Here is a 25,025-nt window from a genome sequence, read left to right as displayed (position 1 = left end):
AAAAAGGAATGCTCTACTTCTCTCTTATAATGAACTTCGAATCATTCAAATCACCAAGAACAAGCGACAAAAATAAGTACACCAAAAACAAGTACAAAAAAATGGGGTGAAACCTATTATATTATTATTGTTATTATTCTTAAGAAAATTTTGTTCAGAGGAAACATTTTCAGTATAATAATGGAAATTATTACTATAAAAATCTACAAGATTTAATTTTGTAATTATTTAATTTTTAATAAATTACATATATATTTATAGTAAAATAGTTTTTTAATTGTTTATTATTTTTAATTTATTTATAAAATAAAAAATATCAACAAGACCATAGGATTAGAGGGGTACAATTCCACACAATTTCCACCACCAGAGTTCTATATCCCCTCCCCTCCCTTGAAAGCTTTCCTTTTCTTTATCCCTCTGGGAGCATGGACCCAGGGTTATTATGGGGTGCAGAAGGTGGAAGATCTGGCTTCTGTAATTACTTCCCTGCTGAACATGGGCTTCAGCAAGTCAATCCATACTCCCACCCTGTCCCTATCTTTCCCTAGTCGGGCAGGGCTCTGGGGAATTGGTGAGTTCCTCTGTCCAGGGTTGTCAGGTTGGCACCATGTTAGCATCTGCAACTTGGTGTCTAAAAAAGCATTAAGATATAGACCAGGGAGTTGGGCTGTAGCGCAGCGGGTTAAGCGCAGGTGGCGCAAAGCACAAGGACCGGCATAAGGATCCCGGTTCGAACCCCGGCTCCCCACCTGCAAGGGAGTCGCTTCACAGGTGGTGAAGCAGGTCTGCAAGTGTCTATCTTTCTCTCCTCCTCTCTGTCTTCCCCTCCTCTCTCCATTTCTCTCTGTCCTATCCAACAACGACAACAACAATAATAACTACAACAATAAAACAACAAGGGCAACAAAAGGGAATAAATAAATTAAATAAATATTTTTTTAAAAAAGATACAGACCAAACTGTTTAATAGTCAGAAGTGTAAAGGCAAGAATATAGCAGATGAGACTTGGGGGTCTCCATTTTGGAAAAAGCTAGCAGGTCTGTTTTAGGTATATTTCAAGGGGCCTATGACTTTACTAATTTTTGCCTGAGCCTGACAGCTAACATGCAGGTGGACCAAAGGTATTATCTGGAGAAATGGTGTCATAGTTGGAAATAGGACTAGAAAGCTGGATCAGGGAAGAGAATAGCTCCCAAATATGGGAAAGGTATCATTTTATGGTGAGTGGTTGTTTGTTGTTGTTGTTGTTGTTGTTCTAAGAGAAAGATATTTTTAGTGGGGCAGGAGGGGTGAATGAGGGAGTAAGAAGAAGGAAGAAGAGAAAATCCACTAAAGAAGGTAGTATGAAATGACTAAGGATACAGGCTTCTTTGACTGTGGGTTAACACCCAAACTGGAAAGGCTTTTAAAACTGTTGTCTAGACGCAAAAATGCCTAAATCAGTTCTCTCCTAGAAATTTCAAAGGAAATATTTCTTACAAAGCAGGGGCCCAGCCAAGTCTGAACTCTCTTTTTGGTTTGCATGAATATTTTTCTTGGGCCAAATTTATAGGTAGAAAATTTCCAGAAAGGGATATCCAAGGTAGTTTTCTTCACCAAAAGGCTTAGTTATATCCCCCAAGAGCTTATCTGTTTACATTTTAAAGCCCCATGCCTCAAGGAAATAATAAAGGAAACACTTCATAGTGCTCCCTCTCTGAGCACTTTCTTCAGAAGGCCCCCCACAGTCCTGAACTTCTTTTTTTTTTTTTTTTACTTTTTAAAAATTTTTTTATTTATAAAAAGGAAACATTGACTAAACCATAGGATAAGAGGGGTACAACTTCACACAATTCCCACCACCAGAATTCCATATCCCATCCCCTCCCCTGATAACTTTACTATTGTTTAACCCTCTGGGAGTATGAACCCAAGGTCATTGTGGGATGCAGAAGGTAGAAGGTCTGGCTTCTGTAATTGTTTCCCCGCTGAACATGGGCACTGACATGTCGATCCATACTCCAGCCTGTTTTTATTTTTTCCTATTGGGGAAGGGCTTTGTGGAAGCAGAGCTCCAGGACACAATGGTGGGGTTGCCTGTCCAGGGAAGTCTGGTTGGCATCATGCTAGCATCTGGAACCTGGTGGTTGAAAAGAGTTTTCAAGCAAACTGTTAACCAATCATGGACCTAAAGACTGGAATAGTGCAGATGAAGAGTTGGGTGGGGGGGTGTCTCTGTTTTGTAGATAGCTCATAGGCATATTTTAGTTATATTCCAAAGGGCCCATGGCTATACTAGTGGGTTTTTTTTTTGTTTGTTTATTTGTTTGTTTGTTTTTGCCTGAGCTTGAAATCTGATATGTAGGTGAATCCTAATTATTGTCTAGGAAGGTGGTATCATGGCTGGCAGAAGGACCAGAAAGCTGGATCAGGGAAGAGAGCAGCTCCCAAATATGGGAAAGGTGTATAAATATTGTTGACTGTAAACCCCATCAATTTGATGTGATCTGGGGCCCATATTCAGCTTAGGAGCCTATGCAACCTCTGCATCCCTGTAGATCTGAGCTCACATTCTGTGGTCATGAGTAGGAGCATTCCAAGCTGCCCCAATATCAGGACCCATCTTCCTCAGGTGTAGCATAGAGTATGTTGTCCAGTCTCTCTTCAGAGGATGGAACGTTCTCTACCGTTGTTGATCCAAGTTGAGGGCAAGTTCCTATGGGGGCCCACAAAGGGGTCTGTTTTGTTGTTCCTGACAGAGATAACCTGTAACAATGGAGAGAGGGATTTATTCGAGGTCTAAGGCCTGAACTTCTAAAAGAGAGACAGTGTTGATGTGGAACACTGTTTAGGTTTCCTCCACAGAGAAACAAGTTCTCTTACTTGAGGCCAAGAAATATTCTCACCACCCCCACTCATGTTCAAGTCAAACACTTCTGATTCCCAGCATATCTTCTGGGAAAGAAAAAAAAAAAAACATAAGTAGCAAACATCACAAGTAAATGGACAAGTAGCTACTTTTTTCTACGAAGACTGAATTTATAATTAATTGCATTGATCTGGGACAGGGCTTTAGTGGAGACAAGCAGGATATTTTATGTTCTAACAACATCACTCAAAAGTAGCCTGGAATTCACTTTTAGCAGAATCACCTGAAAAACTTGTTAATAAAAATTAACAAGGTTCCCCAGGCTCTGCTCCAGAGCAACATAATCAGAAACTCTTGAAGTAACACTCAGGAATTTTATTTTTGTCAAGTGTCCTCAGGTGCCTTCCATACCATTTAAAGTATGAGAGTCATCACATGATTCAAATGTGTGTGGTGACTGTATACTTGCGGCTAGGTCTCTTGAGGATAAATAAAACAGTAATCTGCCATATTCACTTTAGAAAATGTTGGGTCTTAGTTCAGTTCTCTCTTGATTCCTGATATTTCTGCAAATTGTGTCTCCAAACAGTTGTGCTCTGCAGAACTTCACATAATATTCTTGTCATTGGATCATCATAATAAATTTGTATTTCTCTTTCAAGCAGACAATGGTTTATTATCATTATGTACTTACATATTCTATGCTTGTCCAGGTGATTTTGTTGATTAGACAAACATAACTGCTTTACCTATCAGGAACTTAGCAATTTTTTTAAATATTTTTTTTTAGTTTTTTTATTATTTATTTTTTTATTTAAGAAAGGAGATATTAACAAAACCATAGAATAAGAGGGGTACAGTTCCGCACAATTCCCATAACCCGATCTCCATATCCCATCCCCTCCCCCTGATAGCCTTCCCATTCTCCATCTCTCTGGGAGTATGGATCCAGGGTCGTTGTGGGTTGCAGAGGGTGGAAGGTCTGGCTTCTGTAATTGCTTCCCCACTGAACATGGGCGTTGACTGGTTGGTCCATACTCCCAGTCTGCCTCTCTCTTTCCCTACTAGGGTGGGGTTCTGAGGAAGTGGAGTTCCAGTACACATTGATGGGGTCGTCTGCCCAGGGAAGTCTGGTCAACATCTTGCTGGCATCCAGAACCTGGTGGCTGAAAAGAGAGTTAACATACAAAGCCAAACAAATTGTTGAACAATCATGGACCTAAAGACTGGAATAGTGCAGATGAAGTGTTGGGGGTATTCCCTGCATGCTCTTGTGTACGTCTTTTTTCCCCTAGTTTGGGCACGTGTGAACCTATGCTCTATCTCAGGGGACCTGGACTATATCTAGGTTTGGGGACTTTATTGGGGAGTGGACCACCTGGAATGGAATTAGGGAATACTATGAAAGGAAAGGTCTCACCCGAGTGATGAAGCTGAAGGGTTGTCATTCCACACCTGAAGTCTCTGGTCACAGTCTGAAGTGAAGCATGCCGGGGTGGCATTTGTTGCGTTGATTAGGTTGCGATCCACAGATGCAGTATTATTTGATTTGAATTGAGAGCAGCATGCAGAAAAGTGGGCCCCACCGTAAGGTTCCGGGACTGGGGGAAATATAGGCTCTATAGTGGAAATGTGAGGGTCCTGTTGTCTTAGGGTTCAAGAAGACAATGGATAGTTATTGTTATTGTCTCATTATTTGGTGATAAGGTTAACTTTGGAAAGTCCCTTTGTTAGGGTTTGGGGTATAATACCCAGTATCTTGTATATAGCTGTGCTACTGGTTGCTTCTGTTCTCCCTGGTCTAGGCTTTTGGGAGAGACAACATATCAAAGACAACCTATGTATTAAAAAGACTCAGTCTGTGTTTTTTTTTTAACTTTTTTTTTAAATTTTTTCCCTTTTGTTGCCCTTCAGTCTGTGTTTTAAGAAGTTCTAGACATATGATCAATTTTTCCCCTCTCATATTAATTAAATAGTGGTTTATATGTTTACACTTTAATAGGGTTGTACATATACACCATTCCCACCACCAAAAGACTGTGTCCCATCCCCACCACCCACCTCCGCTCCTCCCACCCCCCCACGCCCCCCACTAGAAAGCCTTGAAATCCTGGCCTTCAGCGAGACAAGCAAGGAGGCGTCCTAAACGTGGACCAAGAAGGTGACTATAATTCAAATATTTTATTTATTAATGAGAAAGGAGGAGAGAAAGAGAAAGAAGTAGACACCACTCTGGTACATGTGCTGCCAAGGATTGAACTCAGAACCTTATGCTTGAGAGTCCAGTGCTTTATCCACTGCGCCACCTCCTGGACCACTTAGCAAAAATGTTATGCTTATTCTCAGCAAACGATTGAGATTTGTCACAGCACAGATTTAATATCTGAGGCCAGATCCAGTTGACCTTTAAGTTTCATTTCTAATATCAGTAGTTGCATTGCAAATACTGAAACCTCATTTCTTCATTTGGAAATGTATTTATGCACTTTTCTCACTCTTCACTGCAAAACTATCTTAATAGCAGGAGGCATATATAGGAGCCAAGAGATTTAATGAGGAAAAGTTGCAAATAGTGTGCAATTTCCATATATATTTGGTCCTAAAGTGACCCTCCTTTAAGTCAAGATCTTGACACACCTATCAATGACACTATGTGGTTGCAGCCTTTTGTTGCTGCTCCCAATGCAAGGAAGCTACAGACCCAGAAAAAAGAGAGAGAGAGAGAGAGAGAGAGAGAAATGCAATGACTGTTAGTGTCTTCATTGTTGGCCACCCATCATTGACCACTGCTGAGTGCCCAAAGCTTCCAAGTAGGGTCTGTTAGAGAAGGAGAGTGGCACCTGGTGATGCATTACAGGAACTCATTTCACAGACGGTGTTTTCCCAAACTTGCTGTAGGTTACAGAGTAACATCCAACCCATGACTTTTTAGGAGTGGATTAGTGGTTTAGAAAAAGAATACAGTCAAAAGAAACAAGAAAATTAAATCAATCATAAGCTTTGGTGCTGAGGAACACTATATGTCCAGGAAGTTGCTGGAGCTTGGACAGGAACATGCTGGGATGAAGGTGATGAGCGACTTGGCACATCTGTTCAGGGATGTGCTGATTGAAGGAGTGCCAGGCCTAGAAATGTGTGAAAAAATATGGGGCCCTGGGGAAGGCCAGTGCTACTAGGCTTGGGTGGTTTCCTTTTTTTCTGTTTCATAAAAAATAAATAAATAAGTAAATAAAATAAATCTAGTGTAAAGCTAACTTGAAATTGTCTCAGTCCTGTGTTTCCTAACTGTGGCACATTCTAACTTCTTTTCATCTCAAAGAACACTGTCAATTCACTAGGCCCAAACATTGTGGTGATTTTAATTTAAATAGAGAACTTTGCCAAATCGAACCCTAAAAAGAAATATTTTCGTTCTCCAGCTCTTTTATCAACTCCATAACTTGGGTGTGGTTTCAGTCCCCAGTTCAGCATCACTCCGTGCTGCTGAGAAACCAAACATGAGACCATGGAAAGGGAAAATACTCTCCATGAGTTGGTTTCTGACTGCATCTGCTGTTACAACACACCATAGTGAATGAGCTGCAGAAACAGAGAAACCAGATAATAATATATGTTTAAGGGCTGATGAAATAGTTCACTTGGATAGTGTGCTGCTTTGCTGTGAGACCTGCGTCTAAGTATGGCCCTCACTGCACTGAAGAAATCTTTGGTGCTGTGATCTCTTCCACACTCTGTTTCTGCTTTTCTGTCTCTATCTTTTTTTTTAAGTTTATATTTAATAATGCTATGTGTGATATAAAGGAAATATTTGGGCTTTAATCATAAGAATACCTAATAATGATGATAATCAGAGCCACTATTAAGAACTCTATTAAGAACTATTAAGAAGTGATTCTATTGCTGGATTCCTAGGTGGTTTTTATACATAAATCACCCTCTCATAAACTTATGAGCAGGTATACTATTTTTATCATCATCATCAAAATCATGATTATCATCCTCATTTAAATGAACACCATCATTTAAAGAAACCAAGGAGCAAACATATCAAAGGGAGATAACCTGGTCTATCATTTTGCCAGCTGTGTAGTTGACCCACACTTTAGAGAGTAAACTTCAGTAACCCAGGCCTAATCTATTCAGTCAAGACAATTTGCCCCATAGATTAAAAAAGGTAATTAGTGATGAAATAAAATCATAGATGGACCTGTAAATTTTATTTTATTTTATTCTTTTAATTTATTCCCTTTTGTTGCCCTTGTTGCTTTATTGTTGTAATTATTATTGTTGTAGTCGTTGTTGGATAGGACAGAGAGAAATGGAGAGAGAAGGGGAAGACAGAGAGGAGGAGAGAAAGACAGACACCTACAGACCTAATTCACCACTTGTGAAGTGACTCCCATACAGCGCTTGTGATGGTGGGGAGCCGGGGGCTGGAACTGGGATCCTTCCGCCGGTCCTTGTCCTTTGCGCCACTTGTGGTTAAGCCACTGCGCTACCGCCCAACTTCCTTGTAAATTTTGTTTTATCAAGACTTGTGAGTTAATGAGTAGGAAGATGCAGAATTTTGAGTGGCAAAGTTGTTGTTTTTTATCCTAATATTGTTTTTTTCCCCTTATTTTGTGGTATAAGAGGGGTAAAATTCCAAACATTTCCCACCACCAGAGTACTATATCCCATCCCCTCCATTGGAAGGTCCCCTGTTCTTTCTTTATCCCTCTGGATTTATGGACCAAAGATCTTTATGGGGTGCAGAAGGTGGGAGATCTGGCTTCTGTAATTGCTCTCCACATAGGTACTGACAGGTCAATCAATACACACACCCAGACTGTTTCTATCTTTCCATAGTGGGGTAGGCCTCTTTGGAGGTGCAGTTCCAGGACACCCTGGTGAGGCCATCTGCCAAGGGAAGTCAGGTTGGCATCACGGTAGCATCTGCAATTTAGTGGCTGAGAAGCATTCAGATACAAAACAGAAAAAATTGTTTAGTAATCTGGAACCTAAAGGTAAAAGCATAGCAGATGAAATTTGGGCTCTTCATGTTGGAAAGAGCTAGGAATTCTATTTTGGATATATGCCAAGGGCCTATGATTTTACTTATTTTTTACTAAGCCCAACAGGTAACATCCAGGTGGGCTAGGATTATTGTCTGAAAATATGGTCAAAGTTGAGGATAGGACTAGAAAGCTGGATAAGGGCTTGAATTTGATATATCCCACAGCACTCTGATGGCAGAAAAAATATTAGAAAGGGGCTGGGGAACCCTCATTGATGACTTATATAGATTTTAGGAAACCTCTCTCCTAGGCCATCTGAGAACTGTATAGTGTGTGTGTGTGTGTGTGTGTGTGTGTGTGTGTGTGTTACAATTCATATGCACGGAATCCAATTTATCTCGAAGATACAAGAAACGAGAAATGTTAAAAACTTTTAATATGAGATTTTGACTCAGTTTGACACAGAAAATAATTATTTTAAATATATTTTCTCTGATGAACAAATTGGAAAATATATTTCTCTATGATTGAATGCTTAGAGATATACTATATCTTACTAAAAATAAATGAGACCCCAGAATTGGCACTCACATTATGTAAATGAGCACTCATTTCTCAAGTAATGCATTTAAGTATGCTTCATTACTCTGCTATAAAATAAGCCCTGAAGAATTCTCAGAGCTGCTAATGAAAAGTTTGGAACATATTTAGTTCTTTCTCAGACAAGCTGAGCTCTCCCACAGAAACACCAAAGACAGGTAATCCTCAACCATCATGGAACAGTACAGCAAGCTCTGGTGTGATGCTTATGAATAACTAAAAATGCAATTTGAGAAAATGTTCTTGAAGGGTAGGTATATCTTGTTTGAAATATAGACTGGGGAATTAGTTTTACTGTACAGATGGATCTGGGCTAAAATCCCCTTTAATATCAGAATGTTTTTTACTTTCCCATAGTCAGCTGAGTAGAGGAAAGGGGGGAAAGGAAAGAAAGAAGCTAGAAAAGCAAAATCTTGAGCTGGTGAAGTAGCTCATCTAGACAGTGGACCTACATTGTCATGTGTATAATTTAAGCTCCCCAACTCACTGGGGGAAGCTTCTTTTTTTTTTTTTTATAAAAAGGAAACACTGACAAAACCATAGGATAAGAGGTGTACAATTTCACACAATTCCCACCACCAGAACTCCGTATCCCCTCCCCTCCCTTGATAGCTTTCCTATTCTTTAACCCTCTGCGAGTATGGACCCAAGATCACAGTGGGATGCAGAAGGTGGAAATGTCTGCCTTCTATAATTACTACCCCTCCAAACATGGGCACTGACAGGTCGATCCATACTCCCTGCCTGCCTCTCACTTTCTCTAGTGAGGCGGGGTTCTGGGGAATCTGAGCTCCAGGACATATTGGTGGGGTTGTCTATCAAGGGAAGTCTTGTTGTCATCATGCTAGCATCTGGAAACTGGTGGCTGAAAAGAGAGTTAACATATAAAGCCCAACAAATTGTTGACTAATCATGAACCTAAAGGCTGGAATAGTGCAGATAAAGAGTTGGGGGGTCCATTTTGTAGATAGCTCGTAGGCATATTTTAGTTATATCCCAAAGGGCCTGTGGCTATACTACTTGTTTCTCTCTCTCTCTCTCTCTCTCTCTCTCTCTCTCTCTCTCTCTCTCTTTCACCTGAGTGAAATCTGATATGAAGGGGGATCCAAGTTATCATCTGGGAAGATGTTGCCATGGCTAGAAAAAGGACCAGAAAACTGGATCAGGGAAGAGAGTAACTCCCAAACATGGGAAAGGTGTATAAATATTGTTGACTGTAAACCCCATAGATTGGATGTGATCTGGGGCCCATATTCAGCTTAGGAGCCTGTGCGACCTCGGCATCCCTGTAGGTCTGAACTCATATTCTGTGGTCATGAGTAGGAACATTCCAAGCTGCCCCAATATTAGGACCCATCTTCCTCAGGTCTGTAGCATAGAGTATGTTGTCCAGTCTCCCTTCTCTACTGTTGTTGATCCAAATTTAGAGAAAGGTCCTATGGGGGCCCACAAAGGGGTCTGTTTTGTTGTTCCTGATAGAGATGACCTATAACAATGGAGAGAGGGTTTATTCGAGGTCTAGGCCCATCATGTCTGTTTGGGAATCTCAGGACTTTGGGGATAGGGATGGAGGGAAGTTTTAGTACTTTGTTGGTTTTTTTTGTTTTGTTTTGTTTTGTTTTTCTCTCTGTCTCTCTTTCCTTTCCTTCCTCTTACTATTAGAAAAAAAATTAGATTGGAATGATGAAACTTTGACAGAGAAGTTTTAAAAAAATATTTTAAAGCAGATTTATTTCTAGTATAGTGCACAGCGCAGCAATTCAATTTATGGAAAATTTCTTTTGTTAAAGTCTCTTTTCTTGTAATATATCTCCAATGTATTTAACAACACATGTGCTTTATCTCTTTCATAAACCAACTAATAATTTACCATCTGAATGGACATTCTTACATTTTTACCTCAACCCTGGAGTGATCTAGTTGGAATCACCCTTCAGTGTCTAGGGAAGTCCAGCTTTTTGACACAATACCGACTCAACTGCAGTATATTTTAAAAACTGAAAAATTTGAATTAGGAATCTGTAATGATTCTTATACCTGGACATTAAACTCATAGACAGTGCAAAGTAATTGTAATTTACCCTTATTATTGTATATATGACCTTCACTTTCCTTTAGTCACTAAGATGTAGTTCCTTTAAATAGATATTGACAACTGACTCTGCATTCAGTGATAACTATTATGTATATTCCTCTCTAATCTTCCTCAGGTAGAAAAGATAGAAATAGGGCAGGAGAAATAGCATAGTGGTTATGCTGAGGCTCCAAAGGCCCATGTTTAGTCTTTTGCTCCACCATAAGCAAGAGCTGAGCAGTGCTCTGGAAAAACATGCATATAAAAATACCTTCTTTCTAAGGATGCTTAAAGGGTCAGGTTGTGACACACCTGGCTAAACGCACACATTACAATGCTGAGGACCTGGGTTCAAGTCCCTGGTCCCCACCTACAGTAGAAAGCCTCATGACTGGTGAAATAGGGCTGCAGGTATCTCTCTGTCTCTTCCCCATTTTAGCTCCATCTTCCTTCTCAATGTCTCTCTGTCTCTACCCAATGATAAATAAATAAAAATTTAAAAAATAAAGATGTTTAAAAACATTTATGGATCTTGCTTGGGAAATAGAAGGTTCTTTGCCTTAAGGAATATGGTCAAGAAAATCTGAATAATGTATAAAATTGAAGAGCCAAAAGGAAAAAGAGTCACCAAAGAGCATAAAAAGGAGAAGGCAAGAAGGTAATCCAAGACAAACCAAACCAAGAAGCAATCATATTCCATGACATGGGAAACCCCCCACAATAAAAACTTTGACAAGAAACAATACCATTTCTGATAAGAATTTTTGGGAAAATGAACCCTCTATAAATACAGTGACTCTTGCTAGTAAGAATGGCCTCTACTATTCAAGATAAATAAGGAATTCATCATTAAAATTGAACCACTATGAATTCTTTAAATTGGGATTCATGCTTTAATCTCAATCCTTATTTATTTTATTCTTACAAGAAATAAAAACATGTAGAATATAATTGGAAGATAATACCCAGCTCTAAAATTTAGGTTCAGAATTTAAAGAATTTTACTTCTTTTGTTTTCTAACAAAGAGACATTTAGTACACTATTATAAATCAGACCAGTCCTTTCTTAAATGTGAATGTTTAGAGGAAAAGGCCAAAGGCATTTTGGTTCCAGATCACTAAGAACAGATATTTTATTTGCTTTTCTATTTTCTTTTCATCTTTATGTGATTTCCTTCAATTATGCACCATATTTTTTCTTCAAATATTTTTTCTTCAAAACAATGCTGCCTTGTGGTAATCCCTAGATGCATCATGTTTTCAACTTGCTGTTTGATGCCATCTGTTTAACACAACAGAAAAAAATTAGGATTCCTATCATGTCAATTGAATTTCATCTGACTTCCCCTCCCAAAAACTATATTGCCTTTTTCTATTGGACAAAAACCATGGGTTTTAAATCCTTTAGTTTCATATGTGAAACACATGTTTTACGTTAGTAGAAATGCTATGTGCTTATTAACGTCACTGTCCCGCCTCTTTTCTGGTAAACAGACTGTCTTCTCACAATTCCAGACCACCTAAAAAGTTCAAGAAGATTAAATATATAAGCATCGCAGTCAGCATAATCTCACAGAGAACTCTCGACTTGCATGCCATCACACCACCCACCTATGTTCTTAAAGGACTCATATAAGCTTTCATTTCAAAAACAGATAGACTAATGTGAATTGAATTACTTCCCTCAAAATTTATATACAGAAGTTCTAACTCCTGAAATTTCTGATTTTATATACAGACAAGATCTTAACAAATGTAATCAAGTTAAAATGTAGTCACTAGACTGGAACTGATCTAATATGAATATGTCCTTCTGGAACAGGACAGATTTAGACACAGACCTACATGCATGTGCTCTTAAATATGCTCATTGACAAACCAAGGAGAGAAGGATGAAACAGCATCATCTCACTGGCCCCAAAAGGAGCCAGTGTTGTCATCAACTTCATTTCAGACTCCTGGACTCTTAAATCATAAATAAATTTATGTTATTTAAACCACCTAGTTTATAGCAGAAGCCCAAGGTAACAAAATATATTATGTTGTAAAGCTACTTAACCAAACTGTATTAAAGATTAAAGAAAATATGTCAAATGTCTATATTGTTCCATGGGATACTCAGTTTCAGTTAAAAATTGAACTTGAAAAGCAACTCATTCTTTCAAGTGAAATACACTTCAACTTTCGTTACAGTGTGCATAGACAGAATAGTTACCTAGGACTGAACACTTTTTTTTTATTTCTTTGTTGGGGGTTAATGGTTTACAGTCAACAATACAATAGTTTGTACATGTGTAATATTTCTCAGTTTTCTACATAACAATTCAACACCCACTTTGTCTTCCTCTGCCATCATGTTTAGGACCTGTAGCCTTCCCCAACCAACACCCCTACCCCAAAATCTTTTACTTTGGTGCAACACACCAACTCCAGTTCAAGTTCTGCTTAGTGTTTTCCGCTTCTGCTCTTGTTTTTCAACTTCAGTCTATGAGTGGAATCATTCCATATTCAGTCTTCTTTTTCTGACTTATCTTACTTAAAATGATTTCTCTAAGTTCAATCCAAGATGAGGTGAAGAAGGTGAATTCACCATTTTTAATAGGTGATTACTATTCCATTGTGTATACATACAGACCACGTCTTGCTCAGCCACTCATCTGTTCTTGGACACCTGGGTTGCTTCCAGGTTTCACTATTACAAATTGTGCTGCTATGAACATAAGTATACACAAATCTTTTTGCATAGGTATGTTTGGTTCCTTAGGATATATCCCCAGGAGAGGAATTGCAGGATCATAGGGCAGGTCCATTTCTAGCTTTGTGAGAGTTCTCCAGACTGCTCTCCATAGGGATTGGATCAATTTACATTCCCACCAGCAGTATAGGAGGATTCCTTAGTCCCCACAACCTCTCTAGCATTTGTTGGTGCTGTCTTTTCTGATGTATGACATTCTCACAGGAGTGAAATGGTATCTCACTGTTGTCTCTGACAATGGCTTGGAGTATTTTTTTTATGCTTTTCTGCCTTTTGGATCTTTTCTGTGATGAATATTCAGATAATATCCTCTCCCTATTTTTGGATGGGGTCATTTGTTTTCTTGTTGCTGAGTTTGTTGAGCCCTTCATATATTTTGGTTATTAGCCCTTGTCTGATGTATATGGCATGTGAAGATCTTCTCTCATTAGATAAATGATCTCTTTATTTGGGTGGTGTTTTCTTTTGCTGTACAGAAGCTTTCTAATTTAATGTAGTCCTATGTGTATGTTTTTGTTTTAGTCTTTGTAATTGGATTCATATCACTGAAGATGCCTTTAAAAATTAGATGAAAAAGAGTTCTGCCAACATTTTCTTCTAAGTATTTGATAGTTTCTGGTCTAACATTGAAGTCCTTACTTTCATAGTTAGCTTTGGAGTGACTGAGAGAAGTGTAATAGGAAGTAGGTGAGGAGGGTATCTAGGTCTAAACAGAAACTATTTCATTAGGTACTTTAAGGTGTCTTTTTAGGTCTTTCTACTTGCTTGTTTCATTTATTGACTCAGTGAAAACTATTGTGCACTTATGCTTTAAGGTATACATTTTGCCCTAATTTATGGATACATGGGTACCTCTGCCCTATCTCATGGGACCTGGTCTATATCTAGGTTTGAGGCTTTGTTGGGACGTGGACCACTTGAAATGGAATTAAGGAGTCCTATGAGAAAAGAAAGGTCTCACCCAAGTAATGATGCTGAAGGGTTGACATTCCACACCTGAAGTTTCTGGACACATTTAGGAACTTAATTCAATTTTAAAGCAAGAATCTCTAGCCTCCGTTATGCTGTTGTATTCCTTTCTCCCTGCATTCTCAGTTCTCAAATTCTTTAGCCCTGAAAGTACAGTTTGGGTTGGAATTGTTTTTTTTTAAATCTAGAAAGAATCTAGAGAACTTTGCAAACTCTTCTCAAGTGGTTCAAACACTCTTTTTAGTTTATAAGAAAGATGGCTGTCCATATTTTCAGTATGAGATGGTAACTGTAGATGAGGTGATATTTATTCTAAACCAAATGACTCCAGTGAACTGAGGTGTGCAAACTGCTTATTTTAAATCGAGGCAATCAGAAAGAGAAGGGCTTAATTCTATCTCCTTCAGATAAAACCTGTTTACTCACTTAGCACTACAGGACCAAGTTGTAATAAAAGAATTTGAGAGATAGAGAAAGAGAGAGAAGCCAGAAAATTAAACATCAATATTTTTTATCCCAATGACAATGACAGAATGTGGATACAGGCAATGACAGTCCATGGGTTTGATACCAATGTCCAAGTTACTATTGACTATGAGCATAAGTGAGTATGGAACCTCCTATTCCACATTAAATAGTCAGACTTGGAAAGGATATTAGGTTTACCATGGCTATGTCAAAACTTGGAGGAGTCTTATAACTCTGATTCCCTAGTTGTAAAATATAAAGTGAGAGGGCAGAAGCAGATAGGTGCTTTCTGCCTGGATACATGATCCCTCAGAAATATTGACTAGTCTTTCAGAGAAGTAGCTCAACATCACACTTTTTATAGCTAATTGATTTCATTAAGTTTTTTCTTTTTATTACTCCTCAATCTGAGATGCTCTCTGTTCTTCTCCTCCACTTGAAAAATTCTTACTTATCTTTGTGGCTTCAGTTAAAATATTATTTATGCCTAAAAGTCTTTCTTGACCCTCTGTCCCCTCGTTTTGTTTGTTTGTTTGGTTGGTTTTGTTTTTTTAGTTTTTGCCCCCTCTTTTAAACTAAATGCACTGCTACTAGAGCATCTTCAGGGCAAGCTCTGGAAGGCAGAAGGCCTGCTTTGTCCACCCCATGCCCACCACTCCATTAGCCACCAGAGAGGTGTTGTAGAGGAGGAGAACACACCGCAGTGGGGGTGAGCATGCAGAGTGATGACTCTGGACACTATGGCAGAGGATAGTGCCTTTAATAAAGAAAAAGGCAGGGTTTATATGGGGTAAAAAGAAGCCAGGTGCTTGGGCAAGGTTCCAGGGTAACAAACTCAATAGGGGCAAACATTTGACAGCAAGAACCAATCAGATAGTTTTAGACTCTAGCTTCCTTCTAACAACTCCAGCTCTTGATTTCCTCTTACCCAGGGCATGGGACTTAAGAATGAGGAAGGGGCTCTTTGGGTTTATCCACATTCCTTTGAGCAAATCAGGTTTATCCAGACCAGGTAGAGGAGGAATGGTTGCAGCCTCTGGGTATAACAAGATGGAGGTCAGGGAGGGGTGGGGAAGCTTATAGGTGAATATCTTCCATCCTTACAGAGAGGTATCGGGGTTCCAACCAGGTTCAAACCACCATGTCCCCACAAGCATCTGCAACACTAAGTACTGATTCTTAAAGACTGTCTTCACATTTTTCTGATTAGTGATTGTCTATCTTTTTGCTCGTTGATAAATTACATGAAGGCAATGATCCTCTTTATTTTTCAAACCATTTGGAACAAGCGCTTACCACTTATGAGTCAACATAGAGATATTTGATTTTGTTTTCAGTCTATTAGAAAGAATAGAAATTATGAAATAGTTTATGCATGTAGTGTCCTCTTCGATATTAACTAAATATGCACTTGTATATTATTACATAATTTGAATCAATCTTTATATACTAACCACATATCTTGAATAACTTTGTTTTAATTCAGCTATAGGGTTTTGTTTGTTCTTCCTCAGTCCTACTTTCTCCTCCTCTGTTCCATTAGCTATTCCAGGACAGCACTTTCTAAAATTCTAAAGTTCTTTCTGCATCAAAAGTTTGGGAATTTTTGCTGTGCATGTTTATTTCTAGAAACTGTGCTTGCAGGAGTTCCAAAGTCTCTGGCTTCAGCATCAGGGTCATGGGAAAAGCCTAACTGTTGAGATTTTGAAGCACTGCAGTGAGTATGCATAAATTCTCCACTGCTAATAGTATTAGAGCCCATCTTTGATTGCCTTTTCTAGAATACACTCTAAAATGGGTAGCATCAATACTCAACTACTTCTAGTATGTTTGCTTTCCTTTGGAATTTCCTTCCATTTTTCTTAGTAGCAACAATTTCTTTAGAAGAACAAGTCATCAAAGAAAGCACTGACACATGACCAAGGTTAGGACTAAGACAACATATCTCCTGTAGGCATATTTAAGTCTCCAGGCCCCATTTACTCAGAACAAACCTACAGCTCAATCGGAGAACACCCAGGAAGAGAACATGTTTGAGAGAAACAAATAAATTTTAAGTGCGCCTGTGCTCCAGAAAGAGAACAATGTCAGCTTTTAGAAATTTATATTGCAGGTGATCTTAAGCAAGATTCTAGAATTGAACATTAAATAACCAATTGCAGGACACAGGGAACATCACATCTTGCCTTGGCCCCAAAGAATTTTGTTAAAAATCAAGATATGTCAAACTTGAAACCCTGTATCAGATAGATACTAAAAAAGATTGTCATTTTAATTTCTGTAGGGCATTTGACCAAGTTTATTCTTACATCATTAGGAAACAGATCGTAAAGTGAGAACTATTTTAAAACACTGTTAAGTGGATTCCAGATTTGATGGGACAAATATATTAAAATGAATTGCTTAGTTGTTTTTTTTAAATAGTGACTCCTTTCATATGTCAGTTCTTTTTTTTAAATATTTATTTATTCCCTTTTGTTGCCATTGTTGTTTTCATTGTTGTAGTTACTATTGTTGTTGCTGTTGATGTCGTCGTTATTGGATAGGACAAAGAGAAATGGAGAGGAAGGGAAGACAGAGAAAAGGAGAGAAAGATAGACACCTGCAGACCTACTTCATCACTTGTGAAATGACTCCCCTGCAGGTGGGGCTCGAACCCGGATGCTTAAGCTGGTCCTTGCCCTTTGTGCCACCGGATGCTTAAGCTGGTCCTTGCGCTTTGTGCCACCTACGCTTAACCCGCTGCGCTATCACCTGACTCCCCATGTCAGAGTTCTTATCCTGCTGCAGCAGCAAACGCCAAAGTGGGAGTATAAACATGGTGGTTAATAGAATCAGGATTAATATTTAATAGGCAGTAAATAGTATAGCCAACTTTCCGCAGACTCATGATTTAGGACACATGTCTAAATGGTAATTTTTGCTATCTAATCTATAAGCTAGTTTCGAAAAATCAGAAAATATGAGCCAGGTGGTGGTGCACCTGGTTGAGTGCACATGCTACAATGCATGAGAACCCAGGTTTGAGCCTCTGGTCCTCACCTGCAGGGGAAAAGCTTTGAAGGTAGTTGAGTAGTGCTGTAGTTGTCTTCCTGTCTCTCTCCGTCTCTATCTCCCCCTTTCTCTCAACTTCTAGCTGTCTCTATCCAATAAATAAAGATAATAAATTTTAAAAAGAGAAATCAGAATATAAAAACAAAAGAAGAAAAACTACAAATGTGTTAATTATTAGAACTAGTGACCAAAAAAAAAAAAAGAAAGAAATGTAATTCTTTCCAAGATATTTGTGGGACTACATTTTCTTGCTCCCTTAGAAGTGACACATGGTCTTGTGATTTTTCTTTGAACAAAAAAATAGCAGCAGTGTGGTGCAATGTGTATCAGTTGTCCAATTTTCTTTTTTTTTTTTTTTTGCAGACCTCAATGCATCTCTGAGTGTGTGTCATGCACAACTCCCTTCTTTCATAACCTGCATTTGGTATGTAGCATGATCCAGAGCTCAACATTTTCTTCTTTCTATTTTTCATATATTGACTTAACTTTCATTAATAAACTATGGAATAAACTATTCCATAAACTATGGAATTTGGAAGAGTATAACTTCGTACCTCTGCATGCGTATAAAAGTCAGCACACCCACCAACAAATTCTCATTGTCAACATATATATAAAACCTCTCCACTTATTCTCTGCACTGCCATTTCCTGTTTCCTCTGTTCCTGTAGTCACTATAGTTTTAGCAGAACCTGAGTTAGTCACCTGTTTAGTCTCCTTTCTTTTTTGGAGAATTCATTTGTTTTTGTTATTTATACTCCACATACGACAGAAATTGTCTTTCATTTCTTACTTAATTCACATAGCATAATGACCTCAAAGTCCATGAATTTTGTTCCAAACGGTATGTTCTATATTTTTATTACTATTATTATTTTTATTATTATTATTGGTGGTGCTAGGACCTACCATATGCATGGATCTGCCACTTCCAAGACATATTTTTCTTTTCATTTCAGACACAGAGAGAAAAAGAATGTGAGACAAAGAGAGATAAGGACACCATAGCAATGTTCCAACATTCATGAAATGTCTCTAATGCCATGGCCCTCCCATGTTGTACTAAGGCTATATCTCCAGATTTAGGGAATGTGTGAAAAATTCTAATTTTCTAGACATATTTCTACATTGGTTAATAGCTACTGTTTCCATTTTTGGCAGTCTAATTTTGCCATCAATTTGTGTAACTAGTATGTTTAAACATTCAATCACAGTTATGCACTATTGTATTTATTTCTTTGTTATTCAGTTAGTGACCTTTTTCATTACTCTACTGTTATTCTATATTTTAGTTATTCCATGTGAACTCTAGATATAGTAAGTGTATTTGTTTTTATTACATATTTCACATGTATACTTCTGTTATACATTTATATTATGATTTTTCCATGCTGTCATTTTCTATTTTAGCTAGAAAAATATAAGGCTTTTCCTGTGACTTATATTGGAGGGACACTTTATAATGTCTTCTCAAATTTCAAATGAAACATATTAATTTCCTGTAATATTTTCATCACCTTATTTTTACATGTTTGCTTTTAGTCCATCTAAAATATGATTTACTACGGAGTAGAGTGGCACAGCGGAAGTGTGCTGGGCCCATAAAATTTACTTACTAACATTGACCGTAGTAGAACTTTTTTTTCTCTGCTTCCCTGAAAGAAAAGATCTAAGATAAAACACGAAGCAGTAATTTAGTACAATTTTAATCTTAATTAGCAAAAAGTTAAGACATATACAAAAACTGAAATAATAATTCTACTACATTTTTTGTCCCTTAGACCACGTCTAAAATGATTGGCTCTATGTTTTACATTTTTATTGGAATGCTAGAAAAATAAAAACTAGGGAAAAGCAGCCAGAATATTGATGGCTCTGGAAACCCTACTTTTTAATAATAATTCAAAGAATGTTTTTTCAAGAGGTTTATATTGATAATGAAAATTGTACTCACACATACGAAGGGCTGACATAAACAAGAACTACATTAATTATGTGTGGTGCTAGAGACCAGCAATTGGTACACTTGACTTTTGAATGCTTACGTCACTTAAGTAAAAGACTGAGTGTCCAGTCAATCTTTTCCAAAATAAGCTGTTGGTATTCACATTCCTGAAGGTGTTTGAACAGTGATTTAATGTATTTTATCAGCAAGTGTATAGAGAGGATCTTTGTCTGAGTTGGATGTCGGAACAATGATTTTTAACATCCCTTTCAAATTTTAAGACTTTATGACTCCACACTATGTTGGATATGCCTGAAGAAAAAATAGTTTACTAAGTAGCCCTTGTTACTTTCAAAATTTGAGGTTTGAGTTGTGAAAAATAACTTAACTCAGAGGATAAGATACACCACCCTCAGGCAGGAGCACTAACTTGGGAGTTTGGTGAAGTAACTCAGACCTTATCAACCAGTAATAAGTAGGAGAACCTTGATTAAATCACTTATCGTTCCTGAAATATAGTTTATAATTATAAAATGAAAGAGGTACACTAAAATAGCATTACCATGGGATCTAAGGATCCCATCAATGGCTAAGCTAATATAACCCCATGTTTATAATTATGTAACATAAGCTACATAACCAGTTTCCAAAAAGAAATCTATGACTATTCTAATTAACTGGTCATTTCAATGATATTATTACGATACTCCAGAAACAAAGATCAGAAATTCAGTCCAAGATTTTTACATTGATTACTAATCAAGAATATTAAAGATCTCTTTTGTACCAAGCACCATGCTAGGTATCAGAAATCAAAGATGATTAAAATGAAGTCTGATCTCTCAAAAGCTCACATTTGAGTCATTATGGAAGCCTACCAGATAATAATTTCTATACAATATAATTGTTCTTTCACAAGCACACTGTCAGAGATCTATAGCTTCTTTATAAATCTCTAAACAGTGGACCTACATATCCAAAGATTTGTCTGGCTCTACATCTTAAATATGCTTGCAAATCAAAAGGAAGACTAACTTACCATACGCACTTTATTAGGGCTGACCAATAGTTTTGTAAAGGCAAAATGTGAACAATGTCCTAAAGGTTTAAATCAAAGACTCAAGTCACTTGGTTGCCAGTCTAAGATGAAAGAAGCCTCTGGAGTTTCAATCAAGCAAACCACAAATAACTTCCATTAGTTCCTTCTAACATCTACCTCCTATGTGTTTTTCCATGATGCTGGCTTACCTAATTCTTCTTAGTATTCTTTACAATAAGTCATGTATTAAAGAATATCTTTAACGGGAGTCAGGTGATAGCACAGCGGGTTAAGCACACGTGGCACAACGCACAAGGACCAGTGTAAAGATCCCAGTTGAGCCCCACCTGCAGGGGAGTCATTTAACAGGCAGTGAAGCAGGTCTGCAGGTGTCTATCTTTCTCTCCCCCTCTCTGTCTTCCCCTCCTCTCTCCATTTCTCTCTGTCCTGTCTAACAAGGACAACATCAATAACAACAACAATAATAACTACTACAACAATAAAAAACAACAAGGGCAGCAAAAAGGAAAATAAATATAAAAAAGAATATATTTAGGGAATGGCTAATGTAAAAATAAATTTCTTTTATATGTGAAAGATTTTCTTTTTAATTTTTTATTGTCTTTATTTATTTTTTGGATAGAGATAGCCAGAAATTGAGAGGGAAAGAGGTGATAAAAAGAGACACCTTCAGCCTTGCTTCACCACTTGCAAAGCTTTCTCCCTGAGGGTGGGGACTGGGGGCTTGAACCTGGGTCCTTGTGCATTGTAACATGTGTGCTCAACCAGGTACACCACCACCTAGCCCCCTGAAAGATTCATCTTTATCTTTGGGTATTCTTCTACAGTTGGGTTTTAAATGCTAGACATGAGATTACTCTTCTCTGTGACATTTACAGACTTTCCGTAGTGTTAATATTATCAAAAGTCTGTCACAGACTGAAGAATTCGCAAGCTAAAACTAAAGTGTTCAGCTTGGTTCTATTTCCAGAGACGTGACTATAGCATAGACTGACTTGTTCTCTGGAACTCTCCTTCTGACTCTACCATTTCCCTTCTGGTCCACCTCACCTCAAAGGAGATATAGGCCTACAAGAAAGAAAGTAAAAGCATTTCATAGTCACAGGAAGAAAGGACCACCCCAGGGTAGAAACTGGGAGTCAACCCATGCTATTCAGGGGTGGGTACAATTACATTCCATATGTCTCTAAACTAGAACATCAGTTTGAAGGCATTTCAAGTATTTTCTTTCCTACACTTCTGAAACAATTATAGACTTTATAGAACCTCCAAAATAAATCCCGGAGAATAAAGCAGTAGATATATTAGAAATAGATGATAAGTACTCTATTCTGCCAGAGACCAAATGGGAAACACAAATGGGAAATAATCCAAGACTTTTGGTCACAAATAAGGTCATTGCTTTTACTAACATAGTCTACTCATGCATTCTGACCTAAGCAGGTCACTAGTTTCCAGAAGGAGAAATGGTAGGATATTTTAGACTTAAATAAGTAATGAACAGGAGAAAGAAATTTAAATATGAAAAGGATAAACTATGGAAAAACATTCGGAGGACACATAGATATTCAATAAAGGAATAATCCTTTATTTGTTCACAAAGAGAAAGTGTTGTGACATTGTGAACAACAAAATAAAACAAAAAAAAGTATGGTTATGTAATTTATTTTAGGTTCTTACCCTTGGAGTCTGATGAGCAAGGACAAATTGGTGTCAGATCCCTTCATTAGTCCTTATAAGGCAGGCTGAGCCTTATTCTTCCCAACCATCACTATAAGACTTAGAACAAGGCACAGGACAAAGTAATGATCTTCACAACCAAAGACAGTTCTGCAAAACAACATACTATGCCTATAGTTCAAGGTTCTATCAGATTCCTGGCATCAGATTAGGAGTCCCTTTGAAGAGTAGATTGTTGTCTTCAATAAAACTCCTCAGTTCTCTTTCTTAAAAGGTGTAATCATATACTTTTTATGGGAGCTACATAGTTATCTGGTCAACCAACAATTAAGGAAACATCACTCATATATTATTACAAAATTAGCATATATGTCTTCCTTTCTGAATGACTCTAAAGGCCAATACATTCTTTTTATTTATGTATATGTTTTTAAGAAATCAAGAGAGAAGGGAGTAATAGAGAGTGAGAGAGACAGAGACATACCTGCAGACCTGTTTCACTGCTGTGAAGCATTCCCCCTGCAGGCGGGGACCGGGAGCTTGAACCTGGGTCCTTGCACATTGCAACATGTGTGATCAAACAGGTTCACCATCACCTGACCCTGAGGCTAGTACATTCTTCAAAGAAAAAAAAAAAGTTAAATGTGCTTCCAAAAAAAACCACAATGAATAGTACATTATAGGGCTCAGTTAGTCCTGAATTGAAATTCATTTACTAAGTTTGGGAACATAGAGTTAGCCTGTCAAAGACAGAATTGTTCTTATCTATAAAGTGAAAATAGATTTCCTTGTTGGAAGTTACATGAAATTGTGTGTATTATGCAATCACTTCATAGAGTCTGATGGTATAGGAAATTGACCTGCAATGTGCTTAATCAGGTGTGCCACCACGGGTTGGAAATAGATCTGTAAATGGAGGGTAGTATGGTGGTAAAGTCTACTAACTGCCACAATTGGCTGAGCTACCATCACTGGGACTACAGGATTTGAACATTTACATTTGATCCTTATCTTTAGCCACACAACATTTCAAGAATAACTTCCTAAAATGATCATGGAAACAATGACATATTTGATTCTGACCACCACATTGAATAGTTCATAATCTGGTCAGAGTCTCTTCAATCAAAGCTGCCTCAAAATTTTAGAATGAATCTCCATCACCAGTACAGTTACCAAGTATCTCCACATGCTTGAGGAGTTCAACTGGGATGAGAGAGCAGGGGTACCATGAGGTTCCAAATGGCCTTGGACATTTGTGTCTTTATTTTTGCCACCTGGGATGTCATTGGGGCCTAGAGCCAGCATGACAGCTTCACCATTCTTGGGAGTGGGGAAGGAGCCTTGCTTTTTCTTTTTTCTTTCTGACAGAGACAAAGATAACTAGAGGGGAAGAAAGAGGAGGAGAGAGATGAAAAAAGAGAAAGAAAAATGTCTGTAATGTATTTTATCTCAGCTACTAGAAGGTAAAAAATATAGCATCTTAATATTCATTTCATCTCAAAAATAGGCCAAAGCCTGGGTTTTATAAATCTGAACACTTCACAGCTAAGTCCTGAATGTTTAGCTTTCTTATCAGAAAAACAGGCCATTCTCAAATTAAAAACCAAGCAGGGGGCAGGGGCCAGGATGATATCCCATTGGGTTAAGTGCACATGGTGCAAAGCTCAAGGACCAGCACTAGGATCCTAGTTCTAGCCCCTGGTTCCCCACCTGCAGGGGGATCGCTTCATAAGCAGTGAAGCAGGTCTGCAGGTGTCTATCTTTCTCTCCTTTCCCCCTCTGTCTTCCCCTCCTCTCTCGATTTCTCTCTGTCATATCCAACAACAGCAATGACAACAATAACAGTGACAACAATGGCAACAAAATGGAAGAAAATGGCTTCCAGGAGCAATCAATTCACAGTGCAGGCACCAAGCCCCAGCAATAACCCTGGAGGAAAAAAAAAAAAAAAAAAGAGAAAGGAACTCTTATGACTAGCAATGTAGAGGGTTCAATGTGTTACTCTTTGACCCCACCCAGGCAGATTTCAAAATCTCTACTTTCTGACTTGAAACCAACTTATTCAAATAGTTCACTTAGCTATCTCTCCTTTGATATGGGACCAAAATCCTAAGTTCTTAAAAATGTTAGTGTTGGGGCCGGGCGGTGGTACACCTGGCTAAGCACACATGTTACAGCGCAAAAGGAGCAGGGTTCAAGCCCCTGTCCCCACCTGCAGAGGGAAAGCTTCGCGAGTGGTGAAGCAGGGCTGCAGGTGTCTCTCTGTCTCTCCTCCCTATCACCCCTTTCCTTCTCAGTTTCTGGCTGTCTCTATCCAATAAGTAACTAAAGGTAATTTATATAAAAAAAAATGTTAGTGTTTATTTTCCAGAAATTTCCAACCACATAGTTTGTAGTCTCCTTGCACTCTCTTCATAGCTTTTAAGGCATTAGGACTTTCAATAAGTGTCTGTTGTTGCATTTAAGTAATCAGACTACAACAGTGAACTACATTACATGTGTGGCCACCGACACAGAATGCTTTAAGCAAGAGAAAAGACTTTTCATGGCTGAATATTAACTTGTTTG

General features: G+C 38.1%; 1 protein-coding gene and 1 long non-coding RNA gene across 4 annotated transcripts in view; one reads left to right on the top strand and one right to left on the bottom strand.

Annotated features, from left to right (window-relative positions):
* The window catches only part of PHLDB2 (pleckstrin homology like domain family B member 2), a 255,011-nt gene that overhangs the window by 51,735 nt on the left and 178,251 nt on the right, over positions 1–25,025 (top strand). For both annotated transcript variants that reach the window (XM_060198382.1, XM_060198379.1), the window contains exon 2: positions 18,133–18,193. The gene's annotated coding sequence lies outside the window, so the exon portion shown is untranslated. The remainder of the gene's footprint in view (positions 1–18,132; positions 18,194–25,025) is intronic.
* The window catches only part of LOC132540465 (uncharacterized), a 33,610-nt gene continuing 11,135 nt past the window's right edge, over positions 2,551–25,025 (bottom strand). The window contains exon 3 of one of the 2 annotated variants that reach the window (XR_009551660.1): positions 2,551–2,749. This is a non-coding gene — a long non-coding RNA (uncharacterized LOC132540465). Of the gene's footprint in view, positions 2,750–11,327; positions 11,806–25,025 lie in introns of those variants that run through there. The other variant, XR_009551661.1, reaches the window with a different exon arrangement.

The sequence above is a fragment of the Erinaceus europaeus genome, chromosome 9, assembly GCF_950295315.1.
Source record: "Erinaceus europaeus chromosome 9, mEriEur2.1, whole genome shotgun sequence".
Lineage (NCBI taxonomy): Eukaryota > Metazoa > Chordata > Mammalia > Eulipotyphla > Erinaceidae > Erinaceus > Erinaceus europaeus.
Note: the sequence above shows the minus strand (reverse complement) of the source record. Positions and strands in the feature narration are given on the sequence as shown.